At 41.2% G+C, this 25,363-nt stretch overlaps 1 long non-coding RNA gene across 1 annotated transcript in view; it reads left to right on the top strand.

The window, feature by feature from the left end:
- Positions 1–25,363, top strand: part of LOC137572593 (uncharacterized) — a 38,526-nt gene that overhangs the window by 1,787 nt on the left and 11,376 nt on the right. The window lies entirely within an intron of this gene.

Genomic DNA, 25,363 nt, shown 5'->3' with positions numbered 1-25,363 from the left:
AGTTGCTACGAAACAAATCTTATAATAAGTTTAGATTTGAGATGAACAAGAAGTTCATTTTCCAATTTGTATCAATTTTAAAAATATTTGTATTATCTGAAAATTATTCTTTGTTTATAGCATGTTTCATAAATTTAAAAAATACACTAAAAATTGGCGTTTCTTGAAATTTGGTGGAATACAACTAACAAGGATCAATGCCGGATTACATACACTAGATAGGTGAAATATTTACCTATCATATTTATGGTTGCAATGTGCGAGTTCGAACTAAGGAATCCTTGCCTTAAAAATACGCTACAGGTGCAGAAAGATGGAGAGCGCATGCATATTTGCCTGTTTCTTCTTTGCACTTAATTGACAATATTCCGTAATGCCGTTATGTTAATACTATCTAACTATACATATATATTATTATACAATGTTAGATTGCTAATTACCTGCGTTGGGAAAACTGACAAGGCGGGTAAATGATATTTAAGTTGATGAAAAATTGGTTGGTTGGTCCTTTATATTTCCAAAAATTTAATATAAAGTGCTAATAATTCCTCTTGTGACAGTTTATTTGTATTTTGTTACGTGCGTGGAAAATTTACGAGCCCTAGGAGTAGACGCAAAATATTTCCTGGAACTGCAGCAATTTATGAAGAGTACTTTAAGTTACCAGTGATTAGAGACGTAATTTGGGCACCAAGCAATATCTGCAATTTGACAGAATTGGTCAAAAAGGTTTCGCCCAAAAATGGGTTTCGACATTCCAATGATTTGTACAGATCCACAAGGTCATCATACGCATGCCAGAATAAACTCGCAAAATTAAAGAAGGTTTCTATGGTCTAAAAAATCGCCAATCTGCACAGTTGCCAATACCTCATTCGGAGTATATTCCAATTCCAAGATGTCAAAGAACAGAAAGATATATTCCGGCAACGTTCACCACCGAACCTTAAGAGTTATTTTCAATGTATCGATTTCAATAAATCGTAAATTAGATAGGTCTGGTATCTCTTCTGCTGCCATTGAGCAAAATAAATTCTCATAAACTCTGGTGCACGACTATAGCCGCAACCTGTTTTTTCTCAAAAACGAATAGACATAGAAGAAATCTAAAACTACCGTTAGATAAAGCATGAAGCAAGATGTAGAAATAAATAATAAAAACAACAACATTCGCACAAAATAACTGTAATTTTTCACATTTCGTTTTGTTCTAAGTGCATAACTATAATTGCACTTTTCATTTTTTATAAACAAAAACAAAGTATTAACAAATTTATAACAACCTACTTATATTAATAATGTGTGTAACCACCTTTCACTGAAATAAGCTCAAAAATACGATTTGGCATGGAGTTAATCAAATTACTTATATCTAATTGGGAGATATTGTCCCATTCTTTAATAATAGCCAGTTTAAGGCTATTAACATTGCTAAATTTAGTGTTACGGGCATAAATTCTACGCACTAGTAAAGCCCACAAGTTCTCCATAGGATTCATGTCTGGAGAACATGCCGGCCACATCAATGTTGTAGTTTCATTGTCATCAAGCCATGACCGGGTCTCCCGGCTGACGTCCACTGATGCGTTATCCTGCTGGAAAACAAATGAATCTTCTCGTTGTGCGCGAAGGAACGGTAGAAGATTCATTTTTACTAAATCGATATACTCTCTGGAGTTCATATGAGTGCTTGGAAATGCAATCTCCAAGCATCCTGACTCACAGAAAGCAGCCCATACCATGAGAGATCCTCCACGGAAATTTCTCTTCGAGAAATAGACAGGTTCTTTTCTTAAATCTCTCCAATAATATGAGAATCCGTCCGGACCATCCAAATTAAATTTTTTCTCATCCGAAAAAATTATCTAAAATATAAAATTAGTATCTTTTTATAAGAAAACAAATCCTGTACCTTTTTTCAATCAGTTGACATATTGTCTCTAGCGAACTTCACCCGCGCCTCTTTATGCCGTTGCAATAATTTGAAAGCCACTTTTAATTTTTGTCTCACAATGACGGGAGACTTTTTTAATGCTCGTGCAACCGTCCATCGGGACACATTTAGGCCACATTCAGCAGCTAACTCATTAGCTGTAAGCAAGGAGTTGCTTGCAGCACGCTCCAGAAGACGCTGGGCACGCGAATTTATTTTGGATTTCGGTCCACCTGTTCTGTTTTGTCTACCAATTTTATATTGATTAAAATCTCCGCAGCTAATTATTCACGACCGATTTCATGAGAACAACGTCCCAAAGTGATTACATAGGTCAAAAATGAAAAGTGCGGCTATAGTTATGCACTTAGAACAAAACGAAATGTAAAAAATTACAGTTATTTTGTGCAAATGTTGTTGTTTTTATTATTCATTTCTACATCTTGCTTCATGCTTTATCTAACGGTAGTTTTAGATTTCTTCTATGTCTATTCGTTTTTGAGTTATAAGAAAAAACAGGGTGCGGCTATAGTCGTGCACCAGAGTTTATTATGATTAAGCTTCGAATGGAAAAATATCAATTTTAGCAAAATGCGAGAAAGAAAACATAAAAAAATATGGTCACGATTCCTTTTTTTTACATTTTGTCACAAAGCTCGGGAACGGACGGCTTTAGAGGCTAGGTATCTTCCCAACATTTGTAGCCCTTATAATTATAAGAAACTTTGCTTAAGAAAGAAAGTGAAAAAAAATAATTTTGTAGAAGTTAGAAGCAAATGAAAGAAAGATCCTTTTCAAAAAAATGGCAACTTTGATGAAAAACTTCAGCAAAAAATTTTTTATGAAACCATCGTGATAACTTAAAAAACTAATGATGCAGTTCGATTCGCAGGACCCGAAATAGGGTGAAAATATCGAATTTTGCCATGTCCTTTTTTTCGACTATCACAGTGTTAACGAGGTTTAAATAAGAAGACTGTTAGAGACCGTTTCAGATTGCTTAGAATATCTGGAAGGCGAAACCGTAGTCTCCATCTTAAACTAGAAAAGTAGTTTTTACCATGTAGGCGTAGAAGAGGATTCAATTAAATACACCGCATTGGGCAGTTCAAATATCTGATAATGCCTTTTGGTCTAAAGAACGGACCAGCTTCAGAGATCTTTATCGAGGGTACATAGTGATATGATTAGAGATCGAGAACTTATGGTATATATGGACGATATTATTCTTGCCGTCCGCACCGCGGATCAGCATCATAAAATGTTAGCAAGACTGTTAGATCGGTTTATTCTTAAACAAATCTAGATCTCAATTTGAAGAAAAGGATTTTCCTACGGAAGCGCATAGATTATTAAGGATATGAAGTCGGTGATAAGGGAATTTTACCAAGTAATACACATTTAAAAGCTATTCAAGAATACCCAGGACATTTCCGATAACCAAAACCGCTAAAAACGCATTTCTTACATTAAGATCCGCTTTATCTAGTCCGCCCGTACTAACTATCTTTAACCCTAATTACGAAACTGAGCTGCATACTGACACCATTGCTTTGGTCCTTCATTGATGCAAAGACAGACTGATGGCAAAATGCATCCCGTCTCTTATTATTTCCTTTAGGGAAGCGTTGTTTAAACCCAAGCGCTATAAAACCGTGTGTTCCTTTGGGAACGAGTTGTTCAAACCCGTGTGAGATAAGAGTGTGCCTCCTTAGGGAAAAATGAACAAAACCGTGTGAGATAAAAGGAAAACGTTTCCCGATTCTTCATCAAGGAAAGAGTTGTTTCAACCCGTGTGAGCTATGTTTAGAAAAGAGTTGGTTAAAACCGTTTGAGAATAAACCTTGTGTTTCTTTAGATCTGTCGATCCAAGATTAAATAGAATAAAAGAGTTGAAAACCCCGTTATTATACAATTAAAGCGAAAGAGGTGACCAGCTCGATCGAAATGAGTCAACATTATTATTGCAGACGGAACAGATAAGAGATCCGGATATCCGTAAATTAGGAGTGAATTTCGAAAAAGCCAATCATGTTGGATTCGAGTTAATTGATGGTAATGTTTACAAAAGAAATGCTTAGGTAAGACTGTGCTTGTTTGCACCGATTCGCATGCAAGAAGAATTAATAAGCGTTGAGAAATGTGTAAACAGATTCAAAGGAAATGCCGAGGCATTTATAAAAAACTATCTGCCGAGTATCCTACATAGTGTTCTCAGAACTATACATACATAATAGAACCTTGCATAGTATTCCGATTCCATACGATACTATCCATGTTGACCACCCTTACCGAGTGTTATATCTAAAAGAAAGCACCTTTTGGTAGTGATTAAAGCATTTACAAAGTTTGCAAAATTGTATCCCGTAAGTTCCACTAGTACCAAAGAAGGTACCACCAAAAACCAAAATATTTCCCATATTAAAGTAGCGACTGCAGCCCTTAAGCCTATGGGCAGGTCGAGCGAGTGAACCGTTTGTTGACCACAATGTTGGGAAAGCTGTCAGGACCCCTAGCCCAAGCCGATAAGTATAAATTGAGAATAGAATTTGCTATTAATAACTCAGTGCAGTGTCGTACCACAAAAAGTCCGTCAATGTTGTTATTTGGTTGCGATCAGCGAGGTCCCCTAGTAGACGAATTAAACAAGTAACTTGAAATAAAGTCTAGAAAATCCCTGTAACCTTGAGGCCATTAGGCCAAAGACATGTGCTAAAATTCGAATATCGCATAAGGCACTATTATCCTATAGAGTCAATGATTTTGTTGACCTCGCAGTTTTGACGACACTCCCAGGTCGTTCAAAAAGTTCCCTGCTTAGTACCGTGGTACTTATAAGACAAATCGAGTCCTTCCAAATGACCGTTACGAAGTTACTGATCTTGACGATTGTCAACTTACTCAATTGCCGTACAAAGGTATCTTAGAATCAGCCAGACTCAAGCCGTGGATGCTTGCGTGTGATAAAACTGTGACTTTATGTTTGTAATATGTATCTGATAAATTGAATTTGCTATTGTATGATCAAGGTCGATCAAATGTCAGGATTGGCCGAATGTAAACATTAAGAATATTTTAAATAAGCCCGCTCGTTCCACAGTGAATTATTCCCACAATAACCGAAGTTGGTCACACTAAAAAAGGTATGTATAATATACTGAGGAGAGGACGGTGACACTCTCTCGGATAATAGGCACTAAGACCACATGTGCAATTAATTCAATAAAATAATAAAATCCGAAAATATAATGGCAATCGAAAGGAATTAATAACTGAAAATAAACGAGACACATATTTTTCAAAAAAACGAACAAAGTATTTTTATAAGCAATTTTAATACTGTACTAACTGTGTAATAACCCGGTACTTTCCAATAAAACACGTTACTTCCAAATTCATAAACACAGGTATATTCTCCCGCTTCAATGCGGCCGCTTTGATTGTCACAAATATACTAAATACATATATACTAATTAGAACCAAGAGAGAGAGGTAATAATGGATCATAGAGAGAGAGAGAGAGAGAGAGAGAGATTAGAGTTGTAGGCGTCGACTGCCGCTTAGCATCTCGGTGCTGGTTCCCACATCCCTCCCTCACGAGCTTAAGCTTTAATCCCTCGGTGAAGTTTTCGTAATCCTCATCTAGTGCTTGCTCCTTGAGTTGTGCGGCTGGCTGTAGAGTTTGGTTTGTGGAAACGATTGTGTATTGGAAACGATTTTGTGTTGGTAGCATCGGACGATTTTGTTTCACCAGGGACCCTTTTAAGGTGATTTGCATTTCTTATGAGCGTTTTGCCTCCCCCACATACTTGTACTATATTCTCTTTTTTATTCAAGACTTCGTATTCAGTAGTGTCAAAATTTGGTGTTAGTTTGTGGGGAAAAACTACATTCTTAAGAACCACCTTATCCTCTACATTGATATTTACTTCCTTTGCTCCTCTCCTTTTGTCTGCAGTTTCCTTTCCCTTTTGTTTATTGATGCAGTCATTATCACTTTCCGCTGAGTCTGTAAACACTCCCACTAAATCTTGTATTCCCGCAATTTTATCCCTAATGACTCGATTGAACATCAGCTCTGTTGGAGCGGAGACTGTGGTCCCATGAGGGGTTACATTATACATCAGTGTGAAAGCTTGATTTTCATCCTTAAGATTTTTCTTGTTTTGATGAGCTATCTTCAACCGCTTGACTAATGCCTTGTTCATATTCTCGACCCCGCCGTTAGCCTATGGCCAATAAGGGTGTGTTGTTATTTGCTCGATGCCGCATGATTTACAATAGTTTCTGAATTCAAGGCTTACATATTGTCGGCCATTATCGGTTCGTAACTCTTTCGGGTACCCAAGCCTACTGAAAATTTCCCCACACGCCCCAATTAGTGATTCCGATGTAATGGAGCGAAGGAATTTAAACTCCATGTATCTAGAGTAATAGTCTATTAAGACTAAAATATATTCATTGTTTGGTAGTGGCCCTAAAAGTTCTGTAGCGACCGAAATCCAAGGCCCATTCGGAAATTCTGTTCTCTTCATAGGAGGTGGATTTATCGCTTGGGATACTAAAATACAATCAAAACAATTCTTTACAAATTTCCCGGTATCTCTGTCAATTTGGGCCACCAGACATTGAACTTCAATCTTCGCTTCATGGCTGATTCGCCAGGATCTCCCTCATGTGCCAGCACCAACACTTTCTGTCTCAATGTTGCCGGAAAAACAATCCGAGCTCCTCTTAGCATGATTGTTCCAATAGTTGACATTTCATAATATAATTTATTTGACATTGCCGAGTCCCAAGAACCTTGCGGAAGGCACACCATTGCGTCTAATATTTCCTCATCCTGTGTGCTGTTTTCAGCTATTTCAGAGATCGATATTGATATTGGTGTAGCGTTTTCAATAATTCGCAATATGCTATGCTCACCCTTGATGTCGTAAGAACTGGTTGGCGTTTGCTCACACAAACGGGACAAACTATCAGCTATGTTTTCCTTTCCTGATTTGTAAATGACTTTAAACTTATACTCTTGAAGACGCAGAAGCCATCTTTCGATACGCGCTGGAGGCTTTGATGTTGGCTTGAAAATGGTTTCTAGTGGTTTGTGGTCAGTCACTAATTCGAACTCTAGACCTATCAGATAAAAATAGTATTTCTCTACCGCCCAGACCAAAGCTAAACTCTCCTTTTCCGTTTGGGAGTATCGCTTTTCTATATTCGTTAAGCTCCTACTAGCAAATGCAATTATATTGGGCTAGCCCTCATCGTTAAACTGCAACAGTACTGCACCTAGAGCAACCGGACTAGCATCAGCGATTAGTCGTGTTTTATTTATAATATTAAAATATAAGAGACTCGGGATTTTAGTTAAGGCTAACTTTAGCTTTTGAAATCCAATTTCTTCAGCTGGTCCCCAAATAAACTTCCGATCTTTCTTTAAAAGCTCACGTAAAGGCTCTGTTTGGTCCGCTAGGTCTGCAATGAACTTGCCCACATAGGTAACTAGTCCTAGAAAACAACGAGTCTCTTCCTTATTTTTGGGTGGCCGACATAATCTAATAGATTCAATTTTATCAGGATCTACTTCAATTCCTTTGTCTATTAAAATGTGTCCCAAAAATTTAATTATATTTTTCTCCCAAATGCATTTCTCATTGTTTAGAAGAACATTATTATTATTGAAAACGCTTCGAACCTTTTCCAGTGCTTTATCGTGCTCTTCTTTGCTACTTCCAAAAATTATTACATCGTCGATATAATTCATCACGTTGTTGCACGGTGCTAAGAGTTTTTCCTTTCGTCGTTGGAAGATTTCTTGCGCCGCATTTATACCAAACATTAGTCGCTTATACCAAAATAACCCCTTCGGTGTAATAAAAGTTGTTATCTGCCTACTTGTTTCATCTAACTCCAATTGATAGTACGCGTCCTTTAGATCGAGTCGTGAAAAGATTCTGGCGTTTCTTAATTTAGTCATAAAAGATTCAAATGTCGGCAAAGGGTAGTTCAAACGAAGAATCGCACGGTTGGCTTGCCTCATATCCGAACATATTCGAATATCACCACTTTCTTTGAACGCGATCACCATTGGAGAGATCCACGGGCTGTGACCCTTGACCGGTTCAATAATGTCCAGATTGTAGGCTTCCCCCAACTTAGCCTTGACTTTCTCTTCGAGCGCAACAGGAATACGCCTCATTGGTTGTTTTACAGGATCAACGTAGGGGTCTATTTTTAGTTTCACACTAATACCTTTCCACTTGGGAAATGGTGGCACAATCTGAATGTTGTTAACCGGTAGTCCAACTCGTAGAACATTTAACTTCGTTGCTGTTTCCCGTCCCAGCAGTGACTGTCGTCCGTTTTGTAATTACAAAGAAGGATGAAATCAGCTCGGGATTCTGCTTGATTGATATCGGTTCCTCAAAAATACAAAAAACTTTAAGGAATTTATCTGAGGCGTATCCCCTAAATTGACTTTGCGAATTTCCGCGGACGTTAAAAACTGTTGCTTTCTTTAATTGAAGAGTTAAACAATCGTCTTGCGAGATATGGTTAAACCGGGATCCCGAATCAATTACTAGGGAAACATATGCACCTCCAATTCGGCATTGCATCATCTCTTCAAACTCCTCGTCACTGACTATCTTAAAACAATTCCGTTGGATTGTCTTATTTTCCACTGGATTATCTTCTTCAATTCGGTGCACATATTTGCGTTTGGAATTTCCCATCGCTTCCTTGTCATTTGACTGTGGGTATAGGCGTTTAAGGTTTGTTCTGCACCTGCGGGCAAAATGACCCACACGAGAGCATCGGTTGCATTTAATCTGGCGTGCTGGGCACATCTGACTATCTTCCTTGTGTCCTGACCGTCTGGACCTTCCACAATCACTCTTATTAATTTTCCTTGATTTCATATTAGTGATTTTATTAATGATTTCTGGCAATGACTTCGAGTGCATAAGCTGCAACTGCTCATTTATTTCCTCGTCCACCTGGCAGGCTTCGATGATTTCGCTTAAAGTTTGTTCTTTTTCCAATAATTTCTTTTTTAGTTCCGTACTAGCCCAGGTGTCAATGATTTTATCTTTTAAACAAATTTCTTCTATTTCGACTTCCATAGACCCGAAATTACATTTTTGAATTTGTTGGCGCAAAGGCAAAATAAACTTCCCAAATGTTTCACCTTCTTTAGGAGAGATTTTCCTAAAAAGGTGTCTTTCAAAAGTCGAGTTTTGCTTGGGTGAGAAGTAAGCTGTCAGTTTATCGACTAGCAGAGGAAAAACATCATTTTGATCGGCCTCGTTAAATTCTGCTATGGCACCCGGCAATGCGTATGCAACCGTCTGCAATTGGATACCACCCAAATGTAACAATTTTGTTCTTTTCTGAATTACAGATTTGACTTCTTCCACTTCCAGATAAATCTTAAAAGTGCGCAGCCACTTTTCCCATTCATTTTGGAGCAATGAGTTCCCCAAACTTTCAAACAGAAAAGGTTTTATGACGCTTTCGGTCTTTGCGAATAAGTATAGATATTTGTCTGAAAACAACAATCAACCATTCATTAAATGCTTCTGTCGAGCAAGTTGCGTTTTATCGAATATTTCCAACACATTTGTTCTATTAATTTTTCATCGGCAGACTGCCACTGACCACTGTCAGATAATATCTTTTTTTTTTACGTTTGTTTAATCTCTTATCGGCTTTTAGCCTCTGACCTTTGCCAGATAGTTTTTGTTATTAAACATCTGTTTACCACCTTATCGGCTTTTCGCCCCTGACCTTTGTCAGATAGTTCTTCTTATTAAACATTTGTTTAATATCTTATCGGTTTCCACCTCTGACCTTTTTCAAATACTTCTTTATTAAACATTTGTTTAATAATTAATCGGCATTTCGCCTCTGACATTTGTCAGATTTCTTTTCTTTTTCCTTTTATTATTATACCATACACTCATAGGGTGAAATCACTAACCATAGAACACATAGATGGGACAAACTCATGTTTTTTTGATTGCAAACGCTAGCCTAGTCATGGAACCCCAGAGAACTTCGGGAAAACCCGAACGCTCGTACTCTCAATGAGAGCGTAAAATGGGGAGAGGGCCAAGCAGCTACGAAAATAATTTAGTGTAGCACAGACTACAGAACGACGAGGGCAGGCCTATGTCGCTTGTGATTTCTTTCTGTCAATGTATGTGTACACTCGTCGGTACATGCTCAGGCTTCGTAGTGTGTGTGTGACGTGAAGTTGTACAACATCGCATTTCAATAGCTCGCTCGACCAAAATTTTTAATTTTCGACAAAACAGCGACAATGCGAATAGGATATGCCCCTGTCGAAAGAATATCAAGAAATATTGGCCTCAGCTTCGTATGTATCCCGGTGGCTGTGCCGATAAAGTGCTCGCTTGGCGATCGGAATGTCCCTGGTTCTCGAATCCCAACTCGTACTCGTTAAAAGGGTTTTTCTTTGCCTATTTTTTTATTTATATAAAAATTAACAAAATAAAAATAAACAAAAGGGAAAAAAACAAAATAGAAATAAACTCGATTATCGTTGACGAAGGTTTTTTTTGTCTATTTTTTTTATTTTGTTTCTTTTTGGTTTGTTTTTTTTTTTTAATATTTTTTGTTTATTTTTTTTCGTTATGTTTTTTGTTTATTTTTATATAAATAAAAAAATAGGCAAAGAAAAACCTTTTTAACGAGTACGAGTTGGGATTCGAACCAGGGACATTCCGATCGCCAAGCGAGCACTTTATCGGCACAGCCACCGGGATACATACGAAGCTGAGGCCAATATTTCTTGATATTCTTTCGACAGGGGCATATCCTATTCGCATTGTCGCTGTTTTGTCGAAAATTAAAAGTTTTGGTCGAGCGAGCTATTGAAATGCGATGTTGTACAACTTCACGTCACACACACACTACGAAGCCTGAGCATGTACCGACGAGTGTACACATACATTGACAGAACGAAATCACAAGCGACATAGGCCTGCCCTCGTCGTTCTGTAGTCTGTGCTACACTAAATTATTTTCGTAGCTGCTTGGCCCTCTCCCCATTTTACGCGCTCATTGAGAGTACGAGCGTTCGGGTTTTCCCGAAGTTCTCTGGGGGTTCCATGACTAGGCTAGCGTTTGCAATCAAAAAACATGAGTTTGTCCCATCTATGTGTTCTATGGTTAGTGGTGAAATGGTTATTAAAGTCACCAAAATGTATGTAACAGGCAGAAGGAAGCTTCTCCGACCCTATAAAGTATATATATTCTTGATCAGGGTCAACAGCCGAGTCGATCTAGCCATGTCCGTCTGTCCGTCCGTCCGTCCGTCCGTCTGTATGAACACGCAGATCTCGGAGACTATAAGAGCTAGAGCCACCAAATTTGGTATGTATACTCGTGTATTATGCACATGTACAGAGTTAATTGGAATTTCGGCCACGCCCCCCTACGCCCCCAGGAATCACATAAAACTGTTTTTATTAAAAAGTATGACAGCTAGAGACATAAAATTTAGTTTGTATACCCGATTAGTTAGCGCGCAGAAATTAATTGTTCAAACTTTTTGCCACGCCCCCTTACGCCCCCAGGAATCACATAAAACTGTTTTTCTTAAACAGTATAATAGCTAGAGACATCAAATTCGGTATGCAGACTAGTTTAATAGACGCGCAGAAACTGGCTATATAAAAATTTTGCCACGCCCACTTCCGCCCCCGCAAATTAATCAAAACTGATTTTATCAGAAACAAACAAAGCTTAAGTCACAAAATTTAGTATGTATACTGGCTTAGTATACGCGCAGGGTATATATATTTTCATATTTTGCCACGCCCACTTCCGCCTACATAATTAAGAAAAAACCGATTTCCTCCTGTATTTTATTGACTATCGCATTCAAATTCGGCAGACTAATTAATCTTATCTATTTCTACCAAACTACCAAATTTTATTGAAATCGGACTAGAAACATGCAAAATATGCGTATGAACGTATTTTACTAAGAATTGGCCGTTGGCTAGTAGCGGCGCTAGAGTGCTCGTGTGTTCGTAGAGTGAGCGAGATAGCACATACTATAAAACATGTAAAAACAATTTAATAGACATACATTTGGTTTTCGAAATTCGAAATATTTGTTTCACCTGGTGTATGGTATACCCAAGTCGACGAGTCGACTTACTTGCTCATTATACCATACACCCATAGGGTGAAATGGTATATTAAAGTCGCCAAAATGTATGTAACAGGCAGAAGGAAGCTTCTTCGACCCTATAAAGTATATATATTCTTGATCAGGATGAACAGCCGAGTCGATCTAGCCATGTCCGTCTGTCCGTCCGTCCGTCCGTATGAACACGCAGATCTCGGAGACTATAAGAGCTAGAGCCACGAAATTTGGTATGTATACTCGTGTATTATGTACATATGTAGAGTTAATTGGAATTTCGGCCACGCCCCCTTACGCCCCCAGGAATCACATAAAACTAGTTTTCTTAAAAAGTATGACAGCTAGATTCATCAAATTTAGTTTGTATACCCGTTTAGTTAGCGCGCAGAAATTAATTGTTCAAACTTTTTGCCACGCCCCTTTACGCCCCCAGGAATCACATAAAACTGTTTTTCTTAAACAGTATAATAGCTAGAGACATCAAATTCGGTATGCAGACTAGTTTAATAGACGCGCAGAAACTGGTTATTTAAAAATTTTGCCACGACCGCTTCCGCCCCCGCAAATTAAACAAAACTGATTTTATCAAAAACAAACAAAGCTAAAGTCATGAAATTTAGTATGTATACTGGCTTAGTATGCGCGCAGAGTATATATATTTTCATATTTTGCCACGCGGAAGTGGGCGTGATTCTTGGGGGGCGTAGGGGGGCGTGGCCGAAATTCCAATTAACTCTGTACATGTGCATAATACACGAGTATACATACCAAATTTGGTGGCTCTAGCTCTTATAGTCTTCGAGATCAGCGTGTTCAGACAGACGGACGGACGGACGGACGGACAGACGAACATGGCTAGATCGACTCGGCTGTTGATCCTGATCAAGAATATATATACTTTATAGGGTCGGAGAAGCTTCCTTCTGCCTGTTACATACATTTTGGCGACTTTAATATACCATACACCATATACCATATACACCCTATGGGTGTATGGTATAAATATTTCTCCTTCTGTTTTTCTCTCTGAACTCGTAAGCACAGAGAACGCAAAACGAAAGGAAAAAAGAAATAAAAAAACTAACGGATCGTAGCAAGGCATTGGACTTGCACTGGTACAGCCACGCTGCATTTTTATATTGCTAATGTTTCTCTTTTCCTTTTTTTTTCCTTTTCACTATTTAACTATATTGTTTAAGAATAAACATCGTGTTCATCTGAAGCGGCTTCACCAAATCAGATGCACTAAAGAAAACATAATACAACTGTACTTTTGTCACAAACAAGTAATCTAGCATATGACTAGAATTACTATCAGCCACACACATTGTAGAAAAACACTTGTAATTCGAAACTAACCCAAAAGATCACAACGGCAGGATGTCAAGTGGCCGAAGCCGTGCCCAAAATAATAATAATTTTCAACCCCCGAAATCTTGGGTTTGAGTCTCATTAGAATAAGATATTTTAAGAACAATTGTTACCTCCTAGAGCCTAAGATTCCCTATATAAACTCCATACTTTTGTTAATAAAATCAGTTCATATTTTGAATTCAACGAATGAAGATGGTGTTTTAGTTTGCGGTGCTGAAATCCTCTTCATTTTGGTCCTTCGAGAAAAAAGGAACTCTGTAGTTTTCCTCCACCAGTGGTAAGAGACTCAGAGAGTGAATCAGCTCCTTAAGAGTTTGTGATCTTATGCAAGTGTAAATGCTAAGACCAGCTAAAGGTAGCAAAATAAATAACTCTTGTTTTCCCCCACCAGTGGTAAGAGACAGAGTATAAAATAATAGCAAAATATTATTGCCTAAGAAATTAAAAGTGCGTGCGTTCGAATTTAAAGGCAGTTTGGCTAGCGGAGCAACTGTTATAATTTCGGCGCCGGAGTGTTTTTGTGTGTGGCGTGTTCGAAGCCCTAATATCGAAAGTTTAAAAAAAAAAAAACATCCTAGCCTATATATACACTATAGGGGGTTAGTAGTCGACTGGCAACAAGAAGCAGATTAACGAGGCAGTTGCAAGTCGGCAACAAGAAGCAGATGAACGACGCATTTGCAAGGCAACAGGATAGTTGCAAAGAAGAGACTACTGAAGAACAAGGAAATCTGGTGCACTTACCGGCACCGGTACCGCCTGAGCCCATTGGCCCTGGACATCAGCAGCTGACAACGAGCGTGAAAGGCAGGCCGTCTTTTACGCCTTCGAGGGAGCATCAGCGTTCTAAACGGCGACGACCAGCTGATGCGGGAAAAACAAAAAAAAAAGCAGTTGCAGCAACCGAGATTGAAGTGAACCGATAGCGCTACAAAGAGCGCCCAACAAAAATTAATAATAAAACTGTGCGCTGCGTCGCATAATTTTTTTTTAATGCACTGCGATGCATATTTTTTTTATATAAATTATAAAACAAACTATGTAAAATTGTGCGGCATTAAAGCTGTTCAATTAGAGTGTGACCTGAAAACCACACGCAAAACTAGGCAGGGATCTATGTAAAAAAAAAAAAAAGTAATATACATTCATATATCCTATAAAACAAAAATGTTCACTAATAAGGTTGCAAAAGTGTTGGAGAAGCAGGCAGAGTTACATGTCAGGTTAAGGCAGTTAGAAGCGCTAGATCCTAGAAGCATAACTGGCAAAGTTGTAGAGGAAGTAAAAGAGATAAGGAATCAATGGATACCTAATAACAAAAAATTGATCCAGTCTGCTCCAAATTTCGAGCATGATTATTTCAAAAATAAAATACATGAAGAAGCTTTAACGATAGTTGCCAAAATTATAGCCATAGGAGAGTCAGAAAAACCAGGCACTAGTAAGTCGGTGTGCGTTGAAGCGGAGGCAAACATGTCAGAGATAGCTGATGATAGCATAGGAGAGTCGCGCGGGAATGCGACCTCCAGTAATGAAAACCCTAAGCTTAACCAGGAGATATTTATGGATAGAGTCCGACAGCTCCAGGAATATTTGGAGGTAGACATCCATCCTTTCTTTACAAAGTTATTCCGGTGCCAGTACGATTAAACACTAATCAAATGGTAATGATCCATATAGATAGTCAGTACATAATATATAATTTTGAGATAGACTCGTATCATTTAATGTCTGAATCAGCTATGCAAAAATGTGAGATCTGGCAGTCAAACAGGAGAACATGCGAAGGAAGTTGGCCATGGAGTAGTGCCAATGACGATACCTGTGAGATGACACCTTTTAAACAGAATACCAAATCGAATTGCTTATACACAACGATTGTGGAAAAAAGATCTTATTGGGTAGAATTAGATAACAGTAGTAGTTGGTTATTCAAAGTCCCACCTAAAACTAAAGCCAGAGTTCAATGCGGTAACAAACAGCAGGAGGTGCTGGAGATACCAGAACAAGGAATTTTGAGCCTCAGATCAGGTTGCACAGCTAGGGCAGAAGATAAAATTTTAGTGGCCCATCATAGCGTCCAGTCAGAATCGCACATAACTATTGAAACTTCGCACGTAGGCGATATTAGCAACATGGCAAATGTAGTATGGAATCCAGTAGAAGCAAACATGGTAAATCATTCGGCAGAATTAGAAAGAATAGGAAGTCAATTAAAATCATTAAAGGAACATCATATTGAATTACTAGGTTTAAACTTCCATCATGTAGCTGGTCATGCTTCTTTAATGTTAGTTAGCTTACTAATAATAATATTAATAATAATAATTTGTTTAAGACAACTTAATAAAACTAAAGTCCAAAACGTCACATTTGGCCCCCCCTTTGCAGAATGTTTAAGAATAAACATCGTGTTCATCTGAAGCGGCTTCACCAAATCAGATGCACTAAAGAAAACATAATACAACTGTACTTTTGTCACAAACAAGTAATCTAGCATATGACTAGAATTACTATCAGCCACACACATTGTAGAAAAACACTTGTAATTCGAAACTAACCCAAAAGATCACAACGGCAGGATGTCAAGTGGCCGAAGCCGTGCCCAAAATAATAATAATTTTCAACCCCCGAAATCTTGGGTTTGAGTCTCATTAGAATAAGATATTTTAAGAACAATTGTTACCTCCTAGAGCCTAAGATTCCCTATATAAACTCCATACTTTTGTTAATAAAATCAGTTCATATTTTGAATTCAACAGATGAAGATGGTGTTTTAGTTTGCGGTGCTGAAATCCTATTCAATATTGTTTTTAATTAATTGTTTGTTTTTTTTACCTCGTCGCCAATGTAATAACCCGGTACTTTCCAATAAAACACGTTACTTCCAAATTCATAAACACAGGTATTTTCTCCCGCTTCGATGCGGCCGCTTTGATTGTCACAAATATACTAAATACATATATACTAATTAGAACCAAGAGAGAGAGGTAATAATGGATCATAGAGAGAGAGAGAGAGAGTTAGAGTTGTAGGCGTCGATTGCCGCTTAGCATCTCGGTGCTGGTTCCCACAAACTGTATTAAAAATATCAAAGAACCTAACTTCGGATATGCCGAAGTTTATATACCCTTGCAGTCCTTGGCAATAATAATTTTACATGTTCAAAATTAATTTTCTGCAACTCAATTCATTAATACACAAACAAAACATCTCTACTGTTTCTACTACAATTGTTCTTCTTTCCTCATTCCTCATTCTAAGCAAAGCACGGCACGCAAACATATGTATACAGTTCATGTAGCGTTGCGTCTGTGTTTGTATGCATGTGCCCTGTTGATGTCCAATGATATAGTAGGCAGCAAGCAGCGCTGCCGGCACCAAGCAGCGCTGGGAGCAGAGTCCGCACTGATTAAAATTTTGGTATCTAAATTCGGATTTAATAGCCATACTCCAACTGCTTCTCCTGCTTTTCGTACAGAACTTAGCTCCAGGTAATAATAATGTTTATACATATGTACATACGTGAATGTATAACTAAGCTATTTTTTGATCATATTTTGATCGATTTTGATCAAATTTGGTATATTTGGTGTATTTGCTGTATATTTGTATCAAATTTAAGTGCGCCCAATTTGATTGCACGAGGTAAAAAATTACCGGAAATAATATAATTTTTTCTAATAACAGGTGCGGTAAGGGGCGTGGCAAAATCTTTACACATACAAAATGAGCGCATTTACTAAACAAATATTCATACCAAATATGGAATACCTAGCAAAAATAGTCTTCGAGATAAACGTTGTTTTTTTTAATTGCGGCGCCGGAACTGGGCGTGGCAAAAATTTGAAATAAACTCGATCACTTTACCTATATACATACTGATAGACGGACGGGCGGACGGTAGGACATGACTATTTGAACTCGTCTCTTTGTGCTAATCTCTTGATTATTTTTATATACATATGTATGTATGTAAGTTTACTATGATCGGAGATGCTTCCTTATATGCGTCAGACTTCTGTCCAAAACTAATTTACCTTCTTGCTAGGGTATAAAAAACAACAATATATATACAAATTTATTAGGTGTGCTACAGAAATCACTTCAGCGGCAATTTCACTAAAAGCTTAAATCTAGGTGCCACAGACTAACATTTGGAGCGTTTTTGAATCTGCTCACAGATGTGCTAGCTAAACTTTCAAAGTTTTTATAAAAAAAATAATGTCGTAAAACAAGTTGTTTAGTTACTGATATCCTGCATAAAAATAATAATAAAAGGTTTAATGGTTAAATTTGCGTTTTTGCAAATCACTAGAGGTTTTTATCATGCATAATTCCACAACAACATGATTGCCACATAGTCCAGTTCGAAAACAAAAGTAAACGTTTTAAAACATAAATAAAAGCATTGTTAAATAAGTGAAAATTTTAGTCGACGAGACGCCATGTAAGAGCGAGATAGCAATAGACGCGACGACAATGACAGTGGCGACAAACATGCTTCAAAAGCAGACGAAGAAAACGGCGAGTATAGTTCGGAGCATGCGCGGGTATTAGAGATGGCAACAGTAATGGACCATCAGAATACTGTGACTAGAGTAGCTAAGCAGAAAATTAATAATTGGATTGCACAATTAAATAATGTGTCTGCAACTTAGCGAGAATCAACGTCATTTTCTTTGCATTGGAAAAACTAGGGGCAATGCCCTACAATGGTTGAACAAGATGGTGATGGCGTTGGCTTGAAGATACCGAAATCAGAGTTGCGGCGTACTTTTGCGGATAAAAAATAGTCGAGTTGTGCAAATAAACGTTTTTCCATAAGGCCGGAGTTGGTCGTTGGCTGGTGTGGGCGCTAGGGTGCTCGTATGCTTGAGTGAGCGAGATACTAAGATATGCTTGTAACTAAACTTGGCTTACTCAAACTGATCGTTTTGATTTACAAAACTATTAGTAATAGTATTACATATACAGATGTGATAGGACTGGAAGTAAAGGTGGCGGAGTCGCTGTTATAGTCAGTAAGAATGTGAAGCACAAACAGATCTCCAATATGAACACGCATCCCATTGAAAACGTAGGCATCCAAATTACTTTAAGCACTAACAAATATCTTAACTTGTTTGCCGTGTACTTTCCTGGCAACACAGCTAAATGCATACCCAGAACCTGTAACTCAACAGGAGATTCTAGTCATATGAAACAAATATATAAAAAAGACCTTAACAAATTTCTACAGCTAGATATTAAATATGTTGTCTTTGGCGGCCTAAACTCACGACATATAAACTGAAACTGTGCTCGAGCCAGCAGCTGGGGAAACATTTTCAACGAGCTTAAAACTTTAGCAAACATCACATTCTCTATCCAAATGACCCTACCTACATTCCGGCGTGCCATAAAAGTAAGCCCACCACTCTCGACTTTTGCGTAACTAATATTCCTAATCTTTAAAGTAACCAAGTCGCTCAGAAAAACCTTTCTTCTGACCACCTTCCAGTGGTTGTAAAATACTCGGACAACGTGGTACTCAGTGAGAAAATCCAATCTTCAGCAAATCTAATCGGGCGTTATTTCAGAAACTAGTCAATGATTAGCTGACCATTTCAGTTGCAAGCATCGATTGTTCACGAATCTCAACCGGTACCATCGACTCCATGGTCGATTTCTTCACCAACCTCATTTACCTAGCCTTCATAAGATACACTCTCACAGATGTGTTGAAGATGTAAAGCTTAAACTTCCCGATCACATAACTAATCTCTTCAAAATTAGAAACATGAAATTTAAAACACGTTATAATCACATATGCCACTCTATCCGAAAATAACTTTTTATATTCAATAATGAAAAGTGGAACTCAAAACTTGGCAGACTAGACAAATCTAGCAAACCTTTCTGGAACAATACTAAGGCAATCAAGAATAGAAAACAGTTTGTTCTGTCTAGTCTTACGTAGTCTTACGTCCTCATTTTCTAATCAGAGAACAATCGATGAAGTCAACAGTGCCCTAAATAGCCTCGCCTCCGTCACTAATTCAAATTCCCAAATTATGAAAATTAGAGCTAGCAAACTGAAAAGCATTCTAAATGGCATCAAAACTAAAAAATCTCCTGGGCCTGATGGCTTACACACGTTACACGTTTGCCTTAAAAACCTACCATCCAACGCTATATTATTGCGTTCTGGCTTCTGGCTTCCCTCAGGGCTCTGTTTTACGGCCAATCCGCTTCAATGTTTATACCCACTGTTCGTGGGGGGGCGGAAGGATCCAAATGAAATACAAGGAGTTGGCGGGTGCCAATTTCTTCAGTTTGTGGTGAGCGAGTGGTGAATTAAAACGCACGAAAAACTTCGGTTAAATAAACGTAGGTTTTATTATTTCTATAATATTCACAGGTAACCCGGCACACACGGAAATGATTCGGGTTGAAAGTGATTAACAAATCGTAAAAAATGCAAGAGAACGGGTGTTCGGGTGAAAGGCTCGATTCTTAGTGATGGCGGTGCCCATTGGAAAAAATCAAGTCACTCCTCCTGGTGTGACCGTAGACGCCGAGCATCAAAAAACCCTCCTCACTCCTCACCGCTCACTGCTCTTCGCCGCTCACTGCTGTTCACCCGGTGGCGTGAACATACCGCCCCCCCTTGCAACATGTTGCAATTGCCACCCTGGACATATAAAGGATGGGGGACGGCAACGTCCTGGAGCGCCTAGATCCCACAGGAGCCGGAGACGACCCATCCGAACACGGTGCTCTGGGCTGCGGGAGTACCGCTATGACCGGGCACACAGCCTGGTTGGATGACCTCAGGATAGAGGTCTGCCCCGAGCACCACGGATACCGACGCCGGCCGATAGAAGTAGGGGTCGGCCAGGATCAGGGTGGCGAACTTCTCTCGGACCGGCGCCGCCACTTCCCGGATGGGAGTGCGGATGAGCAAGTCCTCTTCGACCCGGAATATAACGTTCCGTCGGAACGTCTTGTCGGACCTCGACTCGAGGACGGCCGTACAGGCTTGGTCGACCCCGACCTTGGTCACAGCTAACCCCAGGGACCGGGCAAAGGAGAGATTGATGCGGCTCTCAGCCGCACACGCATCAAGAAGGACGCGGGTCTCGAAGGATTTCGAGCCATTGCCCAACCGGAGGACTGCGGTTGGCAGGACAGTCGTCGTCCTGGCGTGGAGCAGGGAGGATAACGAAATCTCGGGTGCGCCTTCTGGGGAAGCGGAGCGGTCGGACGATGATCGGGAACGGGGTTGTAGCGGGGGTGCAGCACGCCCGGAGGGGGTGATCGGCTGCGACGCCGGGCGGAGGCACGTCGTCTCGGCGGTTGGTCGGCCATGTGGAGCAGGGTATGGTGCCTTTGCCCGCATCGTCGGCAACCATGGCGAGTCCGACACGCGTCGGATGAATGCTCGTGTGCCAAGCAATTGGGACAATATTTATTGATGAGCACCGCCCGAAGCCGCTTTTCCCCTCGGAGGTTTAGGAAGCGCTGACACTGCCGGAGTGCATGAACCCCCCGACAGACCCGGCATCGGTACACGTTCGTGCCCTGTGGAGCTCGTTTGCTGCGGTGGTGCGGCAGACGCGTGGGGGCCATGTCGCTATGAAAGGGCGAGCTGAATGAACTGTAACGAAAGAAATTACGTATGGGGGGAGTGGATTAGTCTATGCACGGGAACGAGAAACATGCACGGAGACGAGGACATTCGGAGGAAACATAGAGGGATTAGGAGTCACGATAAGGTTTTAGACTCAGGACTCCTGCTGTCTTGCAACAGAATGAGCTTCGCTACGGGTCTTCGGATAGACCCACGCGCGGTGGTGACATCAGCCACTCGGACGAGGCCGTCAGCCCCGGGCAGAGTGCGCTCAATTCGCCCTAAGCGCCACTCGTTGGAGGGGATGATCTTCGGACACGATCACGAGGTCGCCGGTCTGGATGCTGCGAGTCGGTGATTTCCACTTGTTTCGTTTGTGAAGCTCCTTGAGGTACTCACTCTTCCAGCGGCGGCAGAAAGCCTGCTGGATTGCCTTTAGTCGCTGCCATCGGTTGATCAGCGACATAGGCTCGACCAGAATTTCCGGTTCCGCAATGGCTAAGAGTGGTCCTCCAATCAGGAAATGTCCCGGGCTTAGGGCCAGTAGATCCTCTGGGTCCTCACTCATGGGAGAGATTGGCCTGGAGTTTAGGCACGCTTCGATCCTACACAGGAGAGTGGAAAGTTCCTCGAAGGTGTATTTGACAGTGGACGAGGACTTGTAAAACAGGGTCTTAAAACTTTTGACCCCTGCTTCCCACAGTCCTCCCATATGGGGCGCGCTTGGCGGAATGAACTGCCAGGATAGGATGTGCTGGGGGAATGCCTTCATTATTTCAAGCTTGGTGGCGTTCAGGAAATCTTTTTCGAGCGCCTTTGAGGCCCCTACGAAGGTTTTGCCGTTGTCGGAGTAAATGCGCTGTGGGCATTGTCTCCGTGCGACAAACCGAGAGAAGGCTGCCAGAAATCTTTCAGTGGTGAGGTCGGAGGTAGCCTCGAGATGGATTGCCTTCGTGCTGAAACACACAAAGACGCAGACATAACCCTTAGTTATGAGACACGCACGCCCGGTGTAATTTTTGATCTCGAACGGCCCTGCGAAATCAATGCCCGTGTGGGTGAAGGGCCTGGAATACGTGATGCGTTCTCGAGGGAGATCACCCATCATCTGGGTCTGTAGTCGTCGACGATGAATGATGCAGACCTTGCACCCCTTGATGTGGGACTTTACCATGTTCTTTATCCGTGGGATCCAGAATTTGGTGCGCAAATACCGCACCATCAGTTGATTGCCGCCATGCAACGTGATGTGATAGGACTGGAAGTAAAGGTGGCGGAGTCGCTGTTATAGTCAGTAAGAATGTGAAGCACAAACAGATCTCCAATATGAACACGCATCCCATTGAAAACGTAGGCATCCAAATTACTTTAAGCACTAACAAATATCTTAACTTGTTTGCCGTGTACTTTCCTGGCAACACAGCTAAATGCATACCCAGAACCTGTAACTCAACAGGAGATTCTAGTCATATGAAACAAATATATAAAAAAGACCTTAACAAATTTCTACAGCTAGATATTAAATATGTTGTCTTTGGCGGCCTAAACTCACGACATATAAACTGAAACTGTGCTCGAGCCAGCAGCTGGGGAAACATTTTCAACGAGCTTAAAACTTTAGCAAACATCACATTCTCTATCCAAATGACCCTACCTACATTCCGGCGTGCCATAAAAGTAAGCCCACCACTCTCGACTTTTGCGTAACTAATATTCCTAATCTTTAAAGTAACCAAGTCGCTCAGAAAAACCTTTCTTCTGACCACCTTCCAGTGGTTGTAAAATACTCGGACAACGTGGTACTCAGTGAGAAAATCCAATCTTCAGCAAATCTAATCGGGCGTTATTTCAGAAACTAGTCAATGATTAGCTGACCATTTCAGTTGCAAGCATCGATTGTTCACGAATCTCAACCGGTACCATCGACTCCATGGTCGATTTCTTCACCAACCTCATTTACCTAGCCTTCATAAGATACACTCTCACAGATGTGTTGAAGATGTAAAGCTTAAACTTCCCGATCACATAACTAATCTCTTCAAAATTAGAAACATGAAATTTAAAACACGTTATAATCACATATGCCACTCTATCCGAAAATAACTTTTTATATTCAATAATGAAAAGTGGAAATCAAAACTTGGCAGACTAGACAAATCTAGCAAACCTTTCTGGAACAATACTAAGGCAATCAAGAATAGAAAACAGTTTGTTCTGTCTAGTCTTACGTAGTCTTACGTCCTCATTTTCTAATCAGAGAACAATCGATGAAGTCAACAGTGCCCTAAATAGCCTCGCCTCCGTCACTAATTCAAATTCCCAAATTATGAAAATTAGAGCTAGCAAACTGAAAAGCATTCTAAATGGCATCAAAACTAAAAAATCTCCTGGGCCTGATGGCTTACACACGTTACACGTTTGCCTTAAAAACCTACCATCCAACGCTATATTATTGCGTTCTGGCTTCTGGCTTCCCTCAGGGCTCTGTTTTACGGCCAATCCTCTTCAATGTTTATACCCACTGTTCGTGGGGGGCGGAAGGATCCAAATGAAATACAAGGAGTTGGCGGGTGCCAATTTCTTCAGTTTGTGGTGAGCGAGTGGTGAATTAAAACGCACGAAAAACTTCGGTTAAATAAACGTAGGTTTTATTATTTCTATAATATTCACAGGTAACCCGGCACACACGGAAATGATTCGGGTTGAAAGTGATTAACAAATCGTAAAAAATGCAAGAGAACGGGTGTTCGGGTGAAAGGCTCGATTCTTAGTGATGGCGGTGCCCATTGGAAAAAATCAAGTCACTCCTCCTGGTGTGACCGTAGACGCCGAGCATCAAAAAACCCTCCTCACTCCTCACCGCTCACTGCTCTTCGCCGCTCACTGCTGTTCACCCGGTGGCGTGAACATACCGCCCCCCTTGCAACATGTTGCAATTGCCACCCTGGACATATAAAGGATGGGGGACGGCAACGTCCTGGAGCGCCTAGATCCCACAGGAGCCGGAGACGACCCATCCGAACACGGTGCTCTGGGCTGCGGGAGTACCGCTATGACCGGGCACACAGCCTGGTTGGATGACCTCAGGATAGAGGTCTGCCCCGAGCACCACGGATACCGACGCCGGCCGATAGAAGTAGGGGTCGGCCAGGATCAGGGTGGCGAACTTCTCTCGGACCGGCGCCGCCACTTCCCGGATGGGAGTGCGGATGAGCAAGTCCTCTTCGACCCGGAATATAACGTTCCGTCGGAACGTCTTGTCGGACCTCGACTCGAGGACGGCCGTACAGGCTTGGTCGACCCCGACCTTGGTCACAGCTAACCCCAGGGACCGGGCAAAGGAGAGATTGATGCGGCTCTCAGCCGCACACGCATCAAGAAGGACGCGGGTCTCGAAGGATTTCGAGCCATTGCCCAACCGGAGGACTGCGGTTGGCAGGACAGTCGTCGTCCTGGCGTGGAGCAGGGAGGATAACGAAATCTCGGGTGCGCCTTCTGGGGAAGCGGAGCGGTCGGACGATGATCGGGAACGGGGTTGTAGCGGGGGTGCAGCACGCCCGGAGGGGGTGATCGGCTGCGACGCCGGGCGGAGGCACGTCGTCTCGGCGGTTGGTCGGCCATGTGGAGCAGGGTATGGTGCCTTTGCCCGCATCGTCGGCAACCATGGCGAGTCCGACACGCGTCGGATGAATGCTCGTGTGCCAAGCAATTGGGACAATATTTATTGATGAGCACCGCCCGAAGCCGCTTTTCCCCTCGGAGGTTTAGGAAGCGCTGACACTGCCGGAGTGCATGAACCCCCCGACAGACCCGGCATCGGTACACGTTCGTGCCCTGTGGAGCTCGTTTGCTGCGGTGGTGCGGCAGACGCGTGGGGGCCATGTCGCTATGAAAGGGCGAGCTGAATGAACTGTAACGAAAGAAATTACGTATGGGGGAGTGGATTAGTCTATGCACGGGAACGAGAAACATGCACGGAGACAAGGACATTCGGAGGAAACATAGAGGGATTAGGAGTCACGATAAGGTTTTAGACTCAGGACTCCTGCTGTCTTGCAACAGAATGAGCTTCGCTACGGGTCTTCGGATAGACCCACGCGCGGTGGTGACATCAGCCACTCGGACGAGGCCGTCAGCCCCGGGCAGAGTGCGCTCAATTCGCCCTAAGCGCCACTCGTTGGAGGGGAGATGATCTTCGGACACGATCACGAGGTCGCCGGTCTGGATGCTGCGAGTCGGTGATTTCCACTTGTTTCGTTTG

This window comes from Drosophila tropicalis, unplaced genomic scaffold, assembly GCF_018151085.1.
Source record: "Drosophila tropicalis isolate 14030-0801.00 unplaced genomic scaffold, ASM1815108v1 contig_1, whole genome shotgun sequence".
Classification (NCBI taxonomy): Eukaryota; Metazoa; Arthropoda; class Insecta; order Diptera; family Drosophilidae; genus Drosophila; species Drosophila tropicalis.
The sequence above is the reverse complement of the archived record's forward strand: the minus strand, read 5'-3'. Positions and strand labels throughout refer to the sequence as shown.